At 39.0% G+C, this 11,779-nt stretch overlaps 1 non-coding gene across 1 annotated transcript; it reads right to left on the reverse strand.

The window, feature by feature from the left end:
• Positions 1–2,717: 2,717 nt before the first annotated feature.
• LOC141634625 (small nucleolar RNA R71) lies at positions 2,718–2,824 on the reverse strand. The gene has a single exon (XR_012539352.1). It is a non-coding gene; the product is annotated as a small nucleolar RNA R71 (small nucleolar RNA).
• Positions 2,825–11,779: the final 8,955 nt, after the last annotated feature.

Raw genomic sequence — 11,779 nt, forward strand, 5'->3', positions numbered from 1 at the left:
GAGGCGGAATGGACCCGTCGAAGGTACGAACAACTCACTCTTCTAGACGAGCAGCGGCTCAACGCTTTGCACAACGTCCAGCTATACCAACGATGTATACAACGGGAATTCAACAAGAAGGTTAAAACCAGGAACATCAAGGAGGGCGACATGGTCCTCAAGTCAGTTCGAGCACCGTTGCCCGTCGATCTAAGGGGAAAATTCAAACCCAACTGGGCCGGGCCATACCTGGTCAAGAAAATACTTTCGGGGGGCGCAGTGAGACTGAGTGACTGATGTGATCAATATTTGGCATATTTAATCCCCGAATTAGCCTCGTTCCTATACTTTTTAGTGCATAATTGGGTCATTTACTATCTTTAGTCCTTTGTTTTGCATATTCTTTGAGGTTTTGTTTCCTTGGTAGGAGAGGAGTGCAAACCTTGCATTTTCATGGCAAAATAGAGCTAAATTGATCGAATCTAATGACCCAGCATCAAAGAGAAGACAAGACTAGAAGGCCTTTGTACATAATGTAGTAGATGGGCAATGATGAAAAAGATCCTTGCATCCCCGACAAAATCCCGGAGGATTGTTGAAAGAAGAAAAGAAGAAAAGAAGAAATGGAAGCTGAGCTAAGATCCGCTCGTCTCACCCCTCGGGACGCCCGTCCAGAAGCTCCCCAGGACGCTCGTCCAAGCTGCAAGACCGCTCGTCCAGAAGCTCCCCAATCCGCCCGTCCCGACCCTTGGACGCTCGGATTAACCTCCAGAGAAACACGCCCCCTTCTTTCTTCATTTGAGATGCGCATATTTTTGAAAGACTAGCTAAAAGGAGACCCGCATCTTTTCTTGAGAGGACCTCAAGGACTTAATCGTCATTTAAGCCCTTATTAACCCTAATTTGTGCACCTAATCCCCACTATAAATACCCCATTAGGCTAATTAGATTATCATGTTCTTCTTATCAATCTTTAGTGTAGTTTATATTATTCTAATTTCTCTTTAATCTTGTAATCAACTTCTAATAAAGTATTAATATAAATCTCATTTTCTTAATTTCTCTATTGTTCATCTTTTATTTTGGGTAATTGAAGATTATTTGGGTTTATTGGGAGATTGACAACCTTCCATCAATAATCAAGTACTTCTATTATTCTTTGCATTATTATTTTGGAATTATCATTAAGTATAATTCTCTTAACCCCTTTTTAATTATTGTTAATCATCTTCATTTATTTATCATGTTTTTCTTTGTTAATATGATTGACAACCTTGTTAACATGTTAAACTTGATAATGAGTGAGTAGTTTCCTTAACTAGGGTTAATAAGGAATTAGGGGAAACCAACATGGGGGATGATTCATGCTTAATTTAATATGTTTTCATAACTTATTTGCTTGCTTGTTGTGATGTCAACTTATGCACATGTTATGTTTGATGAAATGCGAGCCTATGAATCCTTGCATTTTTTACCCATCACTTACCTTTTCAATGAGACTTGTAAGACATAAACCAACTCGAGTCTCATTAGACCATGCATATAGTTGAGTAGGGAGGATTAAGTCGACTTGTAGGTGTTGTACAATCTAATCGATTCGGCTCCGGGACCCAAACCTTCCTAGGATTGTAAGATATAAACCAACTCGATCCTATAACAATAATAATTGCTTGCTTATAATTTGAGAATATGTTTGTATGATCAATTCCCATGAATCCCCTATGAACTCATGACACCCTAGTGCTTTTCATCAATTGTTTACATCTCATTTTAGTCATCTTGCTTGTTTACTTTTATTGTTATTTAGTTTTGTGATCTTCTTATCTCAACCTAAATTGTGACACCCCTAGACACCACTGCTTGCAATCGAAAATCCTACATCAATACCCGTCCCTTGGGATCCGACCTTTACTTACTCTTTACTAGTATTAGATTTGTTTGTGAAGTTATAAATATAGTTTTGGTCTAGGTGCTCCTAACGACAAGTAACCGAAATCTAAGCTGAGAAAGCGATCGACCAAAAATGGCGCCGTTGCCGGGGACGGTGTTAACTTGATTTGATTTTCTTTGATTGTTATTAGTTGTGTCTTTCTTTGCCTTGGGGAAGTAAAACTCCTCAAGGTTTGTTCTAATTGTTTTCGAGTTGTTTGATATTTTGCATGTCTAGAAGATCACAAGGTAACTTGTTACCCATTGATCACAAAATTGAAAGGACTTTGACAACCAATAGAAGACTTGCTAGAAATACTTTGAGAGGTATTGGTGTGGTTGTAGATATTCAACCAAATACTATTGAGTTCATCAACCCTTTTGCAAGAGAAGGTGAGGAGAACCCAACACAAAATCAATCAAACAACCACCCCACAATGCCTAAGTTTTCATCACATTCCGTACCAACCGAGCAGAACCTACCCAATGGTACTCCCACACCACAACATTTAACCGGAAATTTCATTGCAAAATCCGCATTTATCCAATTATTCGAAAGAAGCCAATTTGGGGGGATACCTAGTGAAGACCTTCATTCCCACATGGAGACTTTTTGTGACTATTGTGATGCGATTTCACAAACCGGAGTGACTCAAGACCAAATTCGATAGGTCTTATTTCCTTTTTCTCTAATTGGTACCGCGAAACAATGGTTGAAGAGCCTTGATAAGGCTACTCTTGGAATTGACTCTTGGAAGAAGTTGGCTCTAGCTTTCTACAAAAAATTCTACCCTCCGGAAAAGACTAACATGCTAAGATCTCAAATTACGGGTTTTAAGCAAAGGGACGAAGAATCTTTGTATGAAGCTTGGGAGCGATTCAAAGGAATTTGTCGCTCATGTCCTCATCATGGACTTAGCGAGTGGTTATGGTACAACAATTTTAGAATTGTCTTTATGAAGACTCAAGAAACATTCTCAACATGGGATCAAATGGTATGTTCACCGAAATTGACGATAATCAAACTTGGAACAAGATTGAGGAAATGGGGGTCCATAATTCACAATATAGTAGACCTCGCAAGGCTACTAGAGGAGGAAAGCATGAAGTGGACTCTATTACTCAATTGGGTGCTCAACTTAGTGCTCATATTGATACCATCAATTTGAAGTTTGAAAAAGCTATGGCTAAGCTTGAAGAAGCCCCAAAATCACCAAAGCATCATGGTAATGCCATGGTGGTATCTTCATCAATCCCAAGTGGGATATGTGAGAATTGTGGAACTTTGGGACATGACCAAAGTGAATGTAGGGGAATAAATGAGCAAGTGAATGCTTTTCAAGCATACAAAAGTGGTACCCCTTATTCCAACTATTACAATGAAAACACCAAATTCCTCCCAAATCTCTCATACAAAAGCCAAAATGTTCAAAACCCTCAACCAACATACACCCCACCTCCCATGAGAAATCAAAATCAAAGACCCTTCTTCAACCAAAACCAAGTTTATCAAAATCAAACTCCATACAATCAGCAAAGTGACCAAGGTTTTGATGTTCAAAAAGCGGTCCTCCAAATGCAAAAAAATCAACAAGAATTTTTCACTCAAATGCAAAAAGATAGCCAAGCAAAAGACATCACCATCAACAACATCCTAGCCCACATAAAAATGTTGGAAACTCAAATAACCCAACTAGCATCTTCAAGCTCTCAAAGACAAAAGGGGCAATTACCACCTCAAAGTAATCCCCCCAAGACATGAAACGGTTAGTGCCATTCACTTGAGGAGTGGTCGAGATATGAAGGACCAAAGAGGCAAGTTGAGGATGAAGTTGTGGAAGCTAGTGACAAGGAAAGAGTTGTGCAAAACTCTAGGGAAGAAGAAACCACCAATCAAGAAGTTTCAAAGAAAAGTGAAGAAAAGGCCAAAGAGAAGGAGCCCATTGTAATTAGACTTCCATTCCCGAGTCGTCAAGCTAAGCCTCAGTTTGATGACCAACTTGGAAAATTCATGTAAATTGTAAAGAATTTGGAAGTCTCGATTCCCTTCACGGAATTGATCAATCACATTCCGGCCTATGCGAAGTACATGAAGGACATCCTTACGAAGAAGAAATCAATCCGGAAGCTTGAGACTATTGCCTTCACTAAGGTGAGTAGCGCCATCCTTCAAGGGAGTTCACTTCCAAAACTCAAGGATCCGGGAAGTTTCTCCATTCCATGCACTATTGGTACGGTGACACTACAATCAACAAAGCTTTATGTGACCTTGGGGCAAGTGTTAGTGTCATGCCATATTCGGTTAGCAAGAGGCTAGGAATGGGAGAACTCAAATGTACCAACATCACGCTTCAAATGGCGGATAGATCAACAAAGACACCTTTAGGGGTATGGGAAGATGTTCCCGTGAGAATTGGAAAATTCTTCATCCCGGTGGATTTCGTTATTGTTGAGATGGAAGAAGGCTCCAACATTCCTATTATCTTAGGAAGACCTTTATTGCACACCGTGGGAGCGGTGATCGATGTGAAGCATGGAGAGCTCACCCTTGAAGTGGGAGATGAAACCATCACTTTCAATCTTGACAAGACCATGAGAGCTCTCCGATTGTATGAGCCATGTTTTATGGTTGATCACTATAGCCGGAAGGATGATAGGAAGAAGTTGGAATTTCAATGGAAAAATAAAGTGGATGATGCTTCATCAAAAGAGCAAGGAAATAGCAACAATGAGGCCTTTAAAAGCTCACCCATGACAAGTGAAGAAGATGGCCTCATTGGCCAAGTCAAGAAAGAAGGAGAGTTGTCTCCATCAACTCAAGAAATGTTTAATGATCAAGTAGACGAAGTTTGCGGTGTTTGGGATGATGAATTTGAAGAGATATTCAATCCCTACATTGGTAATGCTATGAACCAAGACCATCATGGAGAACAACAAGTGCAAAAATCTATTGAGGACCGTTATCATGATAATGAGCAAGCTTTCGACTATTTCTTCAAGGTGTTGAGTAACATCAACAACACCTTGAACATGCCCCCTTGACATCTCACATTGGATGAGAGTTTGGTGGAGTCCTCCCTAAACCACCATTTGTAAATATTCTAACTCCCTAACTTGCATTTCAATTATTACATTGCATTTTTTGTCATTTTTGGATTTATATTTTTGTGCTTTGATCAAGACATTCATCATTTTGAGAAAAGTGAGGGAGAGACTTATGATTTTATTGATGTGTAGTGCTTTACCTTAGTGTGGGGATAGCAATTACCTAGGCTATTCATGCCTTTGTAGTGCCCCTACAATGAAGAACACGAGATTTGAAGAATGAAAATGACACGGGTTATGAAGTACCCACAGATGGACCTGAATCCGTGTGGTCAAGGAAGAATCCGAGCGGCCAAATGGACAATCCGCTCATCCTGAAGAACCCGAGCGTCCAAAGTAACCAGACGCTCGTCTGGTAGAGCTGCAGAATACAAAAATCTGGTCTGAAAAAGAATCCGAGCGTCTCAGCTTAGAATCCGCTCGTCTCATTTTGGACGGTCGTCCTTCATAAAAGACGCTCGTCTTTTTGCAGCAAAAATCCTGGGATTTTCTCTGTAAAGGAATCCGAGCGTCCACCTAGAAAGACGCTCGTCACTCCACAAAGAATCCGCTCGTCTTTCCAGAAAGAAACTCGTCCTGTGGTGTCTTTTCCTGAGCCAAACATTGAGGAATCTGAGCGTCCCGGCACCTGGTCCGCTTGTCCTCCACTGCATTTTCAAAAACAACGGGTGATTTAAAACCCTTTTTCTCCCATTCATTCTCATTTCTTCAACATGCAAACACTACCCAAAACCTAAAAATCCAAAAAACCCTCATCCTCTCCATCAACAAAATCAAATTTCCTCAACCAAATCAAATCCAAACTTCCTCACAACAAAAATTAATCACTCCTTTTGCAAAAACAAGTAATTCAAACACCAAAATCTTCAACTTTTGAGTCGATTTTTAGGAAACAAAACAACATTCATTCATCCTAGATCGATTTGGGTATCACTAAAAATTGAAGATTTCAATCTTTCATTGGTGTAATCAAGCAAAGGAGAATGGCAAGAACTAAAGGAGGCAACAAGGCACCCTAAAAGAAGACACTTTCCAAAAGACAACTAGCTCTTCAAGCAAAACAATTGTCAAAGGCATTGGTAGTCCATGAGGCAAGGTTGGAGGTTCAACAACAAGATCCCCCTATGGAAACTACAACATCAACAACTCCGGTCATTGAACAATTATCCAATTATCCGGAGGTAACTTTCACTTCCGACTCTCATAGGGAGAAATTCATTCTCTTTGCTAAAAAAAACCATCATGCCTACTAAGTTTATTTGTGAAGATGCATTGTCAAAATTGGGTGTTCTTGAACAAACCAAAACCTTCTTTAAGTCTATGGGATTGGGTAAATTGTTTACAATAAAAGAATTGACCTACCCCTCCCTCGCCTTGGAATTTTTAAGTTCCTTGAAATTCACAAGGGTGGAGACTCGAACCAACATTGAGTTTCGTCTTGAAAATGTTGATAGACGCATAACTTATGGAGAGTTGGGTAAGATATTAGGCCTTAGTGATAACCCGAAATTTACAAAGACTCCTATCAAGTATGACCCCGCTCCTCTTTAGATGGCAATTTCCGGAAAGAAATTCATATGCTTTCATGATTGTCGTGCTCTCTTAGTCCACCATCCGGGCATTAGAGTATGGCATAAGGTCATTGGGAATACTTTGATATCTAGAAATGACACAAATCATCTTACCAAACTCGATTGTATTCTTCTTGAGTCGGCCTTGAACATTGGGAGGGAATTTACCAAGCCATACAATGCTCTAAGACTTTTGGTTGAACGATGGCTTAATGTCGATTGTGGCAAAGAAGACACCGCCTTTATTGTCAATGGAGGACTAGTTACCCATTTGGCTAAGCATTTTAACCGAGATTTCAACAAAAACATCACTTATGTGCCGGTTAAAGGAGGTCATCTTGTTGATATGGACACCATGATTCACAAGTTCAAGTGGGTCAAGCACGACACTCTTGACAACAAATATGGGTGGTTAACAAATGAAGCTAGATCCTTCATCTTTCCTTCCAAAATTTGTCGATTGAATGTTCACCGACCGAACTACCTTCCCCCACTCTCCGAAGAGACCGAGTATATCATTCAACAACAAAGGGGCGAAATTAAAGAGCCCTCCTCCTCCATTATCACCCCACCTTACCCATTTGAATAACACGAGTTCAAACCCAAGGATGTCGACGTGGGAAATGATTACTTGACACTACTCATGAGGGAAATACACAAGCAAGCTTACAATGATAGAGTGGATGCTTACAAGGCCCAATATCCTCCCCTCCTACATCTAGCTAGGCAAGAACTTCTTGATTCGTCTTGTCCTTTGCCTAGTTGGGCGGATAGGGAAGTATTCTTTCCTAGGATTCCTAGTGGTGGTAGACCGGGTGGAGAGGAGATGATTGTTGAAGAGGGTGGTGACCAAGAAGGAGGAGAAGAAGAAGGGGTTCAAGAAGAAGAAGTCCAAGAGGAGGAAGAGGAAAGTGAAGAAGAACAAGCAAGTGAAAGTGAGAGTGGACATGATTCCACATCAATAGAAGTTGACGATGCCTCGAGAGACGAAGATGATGATGATGATGATACGATGGGTGAGGATTAGCAAACTTTGGAGGCACCTACATTCTTACACGTCCCTTATGGTTTGTCTACTTCTCTTATTTTTATTTTATCTTGATCATTTTGTGGAGTGCTAGCAACATTGGAGGACTAACACCTTGGCTTCATTAAGGTGTTCATTATTATTGTTCCCTACTTGTAAAATCCAAAATGACAATCTTTAGTTTCATGCATTGCATTCCATGTGCATAAACTCCCCCGAAATTCATGACATTAGAAATAATGTCTATTTTGGTTTGGGGAAGTCCATGCATATGCATTGGGAGCTAATTTAAATTATGCTCTCCACCATAACAAAAACACATGCATCATGTAGTGTAGCTTAGTATAGTTTGCATTTAGTTTAGAAATCATGCATATTCATTGCATAATTTCCTATCGTATTGGCCATTAAGGACAATGTCCATACTAGTGTGGGGATGGGAAATTCTAACTTGACTTTTATTCAAAATCCAAAAAAAATCAAAATTTCGAAAAATTCAAAAAAATTGAAAAATTGAAAATCCAAAAACAAGTTCATTTCCTTTATAGTGTAGTCTTGTATATATTGTTTGTATATGTTGTGTTTGTTCATCCTTGTTCAAATTGATTAAATACGCCACATCCGAGACATGAGGATATTGAAGACCGCATGGTATGATCTTTCCAATCTCCTTTTTCCTCTTTATGTTTCTCTTTTTCATTTAGATTATTTGGCATATTAGTTGGTAGAAGCATATGCATTAGGATGTATATATGTTAGTTGCATCATGGCATGTAGTTGCATTTAGGAAAAATTTTGTGAAACCGTCTATTTGGGAAGGTTGACAAGTGTATATAGGCCCTAGTAGATGCTTTTTCTTCTTAAGACTTTGCTTGTTAGAATACTTGTAAAACACTCTAGGATGTGTCATGCTAGTATCCTTTGACCCATGGATTAAGGCCTAGTCAAGAGTACCTTGTGGTGTGATAACTCCTTGGCTACCGTTTATTCCAAGGTGACCCTTGAAACCATGAAACCATCATTCATCCATATTCTACCATAAATTTTATCATCAAAGAGAATGGGAACAAAAATTATTCAAATTTGAGTTCAAGAAATGAAATGAAAAGCCAAAAATTTTGCAAAATGCATCAAAAGAAAAGAGGAGCAAAAATAGACTCCTATGCTTCAAATATAAGGCACTCTCGTTACTAATTGGGGTGACTTTGAAAATATTCAAAAGAAAATGCGAAAGTTGAAAGTTGTCAAGTATTGAAAAGCCAAACATCAAAAGAAATGGCAAAAAAAGAAAATGTTCTCAAAATGTCAAATGCCACAAAAAATTGGGGGGGGGAACAACAACAAAGCAAACTCCCATATGAAACTCAAATACTATTGATCCCTTTTCCATCATATACACTTTTGTGCATGGTAGAGAGGGGACGACCCTTCTTCTTGTCTAGGCAAAGAGAAGAATTTTGTAATCCTCCAGTGTTTCTAACACCATAGGGAGTCTATTCTTGACAAAAGCATTTAACGATTGGGGATAAAGGTACCCTAGCTTGACACAACTTGGAGGTGATTTATTGGTATCCTTCTAGGCTTAGTAGTTTGAAGAAACCATATCTATGAAGGAGTGTGTACCTTTGAATTGCTTCCCCTTTAGATAATTTCCGCCACTTAGATGAGGAAAGTGGCTATTCTTTTTGTAGATGCATCCATTACTTGATTTTGTGTGCTTTAATGATTGGATGTGTCGCCATTTTAACAAGACCCACCTTGCCTTGTAAGAAGGCATCCTACCTCATGGTTGTCTTGTTGTGAGTTTAAGGGGCGGAGTGAGACCCGCTAAATGTCTCATATCGGCTATATTAGTAGGATAATTTAAATAAGGGTCCTAGTTTTGTTACCTCTTTACTCGGGACGAGCAAAGGTTCGGTTTGGGGATATTTGATGTGATCAATATTTGAGCATATTTAGTCCCCGAATTAGCCTTGTTCCTATGCTTTTTAGTGTATAATTGGGTCATTTACTATCTTTAGTCCTTAGTTTTGCATATTCTTTGAGGTTTTGTTTCCTTGGTAGGAGAGGAGTGCAAACCTTGCATTTTCATGGCAAAATAGAGCTAAATTGATCGAATCTAATGATGAAGCATCAAAGAGAAGACAAGACTAGAAGGCCTTTGTACATAATGTAGTAGATGGGCAATGATGAAAAAGATCCTTACATTCCCGACAAAATCCCGGAGGATTGTTGAAAGAAGAAAAGAAGAAATGGAAGCTGAGCTAAGATCCGCTCGTCTCACCCCTCGGGACGCCCGTCCAGAAGCTCCCCAGGACGCTCGTCCAAGCTGCCAGGCCGCTCGTCCAGAAGCTCCCCAATCCGCCCGTCCAAACCCTTGGACGCTCGGATTATCCTCCAGAGAAACACGCCCCCTTCTTTCTTCATTCGAGATGCGCATATTTTTGAAAGACTAGCTAAAAGGAGACCCGCATCTTTTCTTGAGAGGAGCGATTCCTCAAGGACTTAATCGTCATTTAAGCCCTTATTAACCCTAATTTGTGCACCTAATCCCCACTATAAATACCCCATTAGGCTAATTAGATTATCATGTTCTTCTTATCAATATTTAGTGTAGTTTATATTATTCTAATTTCTCTTTAATCTTGTAATCAACTTCTAATCAAGTATTAATACAAATATCATTTCCTTAATTTCTCTATTGTTCATCTTTTATTTTGGGTAATTGAAGATTATTTGGGTTTATTGGGAGATTGACATCCTTCCATCAATAAACAAGTACTTCTATTATTCTTTGCATTATTATTTTGGAATTATCATTAGGTATAATTCTCTTAATCCCTTTTTAATTATTGTTAATCATCTTCATTTATTCATCATGTTTTGTTTTGTTAATATGATTGACAACCTTGTTAACATGTTAAACTTGATAATGAGTGAATAATTTCCTTAACTAGGGTTAATGGAGAATTAGGGGAAACCAACATGGAGGATGATTCATGCTTAATTTAATATGTTTTCATAATTTATTTGCTTGCTTGTTGTGATCTCAACTTATGCACATGTTATGTTTGATGAAATGCGAGCCTCTGAATCCTTGTATTTTTTACCCATCACTTAGCTTTTCAATAAGACTTGTAAGACATAAACCAACTCGAGTCTCATTAGACCATGCATATAGTTGAGTAGGGAGGATTAAGTCGACTTGTAGGTGTTGTACAATCTAATCGATTCGGCTCCGGGACCCAAATCTTCCTAGGATTGTAAGATATAAACCAACTCGATCCTATCACAACAATAATTGCTTGTTTATAATTTGAGAATATGTTTGTATGATCAATTCTCATGAATCCCTTATGAACCCATGACACCCTAGGTCTTTTAATCAATTGCTTACATCTCATTTTAGTCATCTTGCTTGTTTACTTTTAATTTTATTTAGTTTAGTGATCTTCTTATCTCAACCCAAATTGTGACACCCCTAGACACCACTACTTGCAATCAAAAATCCTACATCAATACCCGTCCCTTGGGATTCGACCTTTACTTACCTCTTTACTAGTAGTATAGTTGTTTGTGAAGTTATAAATATTGTTTTGGTCTAGGTTCTCCTAACGACAAGTAACTGAAATCTAAGCTAAGAAAGCGATCGACCAGTGACCCAGACGGGGAGGATTTTACAAACCCTACCAACCTAGACCAACTCAAGAAATACTACCCTTGAACCGTAGCAACCAGCGACCTAATCCTAGTTTTACAACTAGCAAACACCTTAACCCTTTTCAAGTCAAGTTCCTCAACGCGTTCTGATTTGAAATTGCATGTTTTATCGAGTCTAAATTGCGGTACCTTGCCCGTTTCGAATGTCCTTTGATCTGTGAAAGGCAACATCCATTTGCACTAAAACAAAGAACCCCTGAAATACGAGCGTGGTTTGATTTCACCTCTTCAGGTGGATACGTAGGCAGTCCCTCTCATACATGAGGGATACAACCACAAAATCCAAAAAAATTCACAAAACATTTTGAACTACGAGCGTGGTGTGATTTCACCTCTTCAGGTGGATACGTAGGCAGTCCCTCTTATACATGTGGGATATAACCACAAAACCCAATCAAAAATTTACAAAACATTTCGAACTACGATCATGGTTTGATTTCACCTCTTC

Source organism: Silene latifolia, chromosome Y, assembly GCF_048544455.1.
Source record: "Silene latifolia isolate original U9 population chromosome Y, ASM4854445v1, whole genome shotgun sequence".
Classification (NCBI taxonomy): domain Eukaryota; kingdom Viridiplantae; phylum Streptophyta; class Magnoliopsida; order Caryophyllales; family Caryophyllaceae; genus Silene; species Silene latifolia.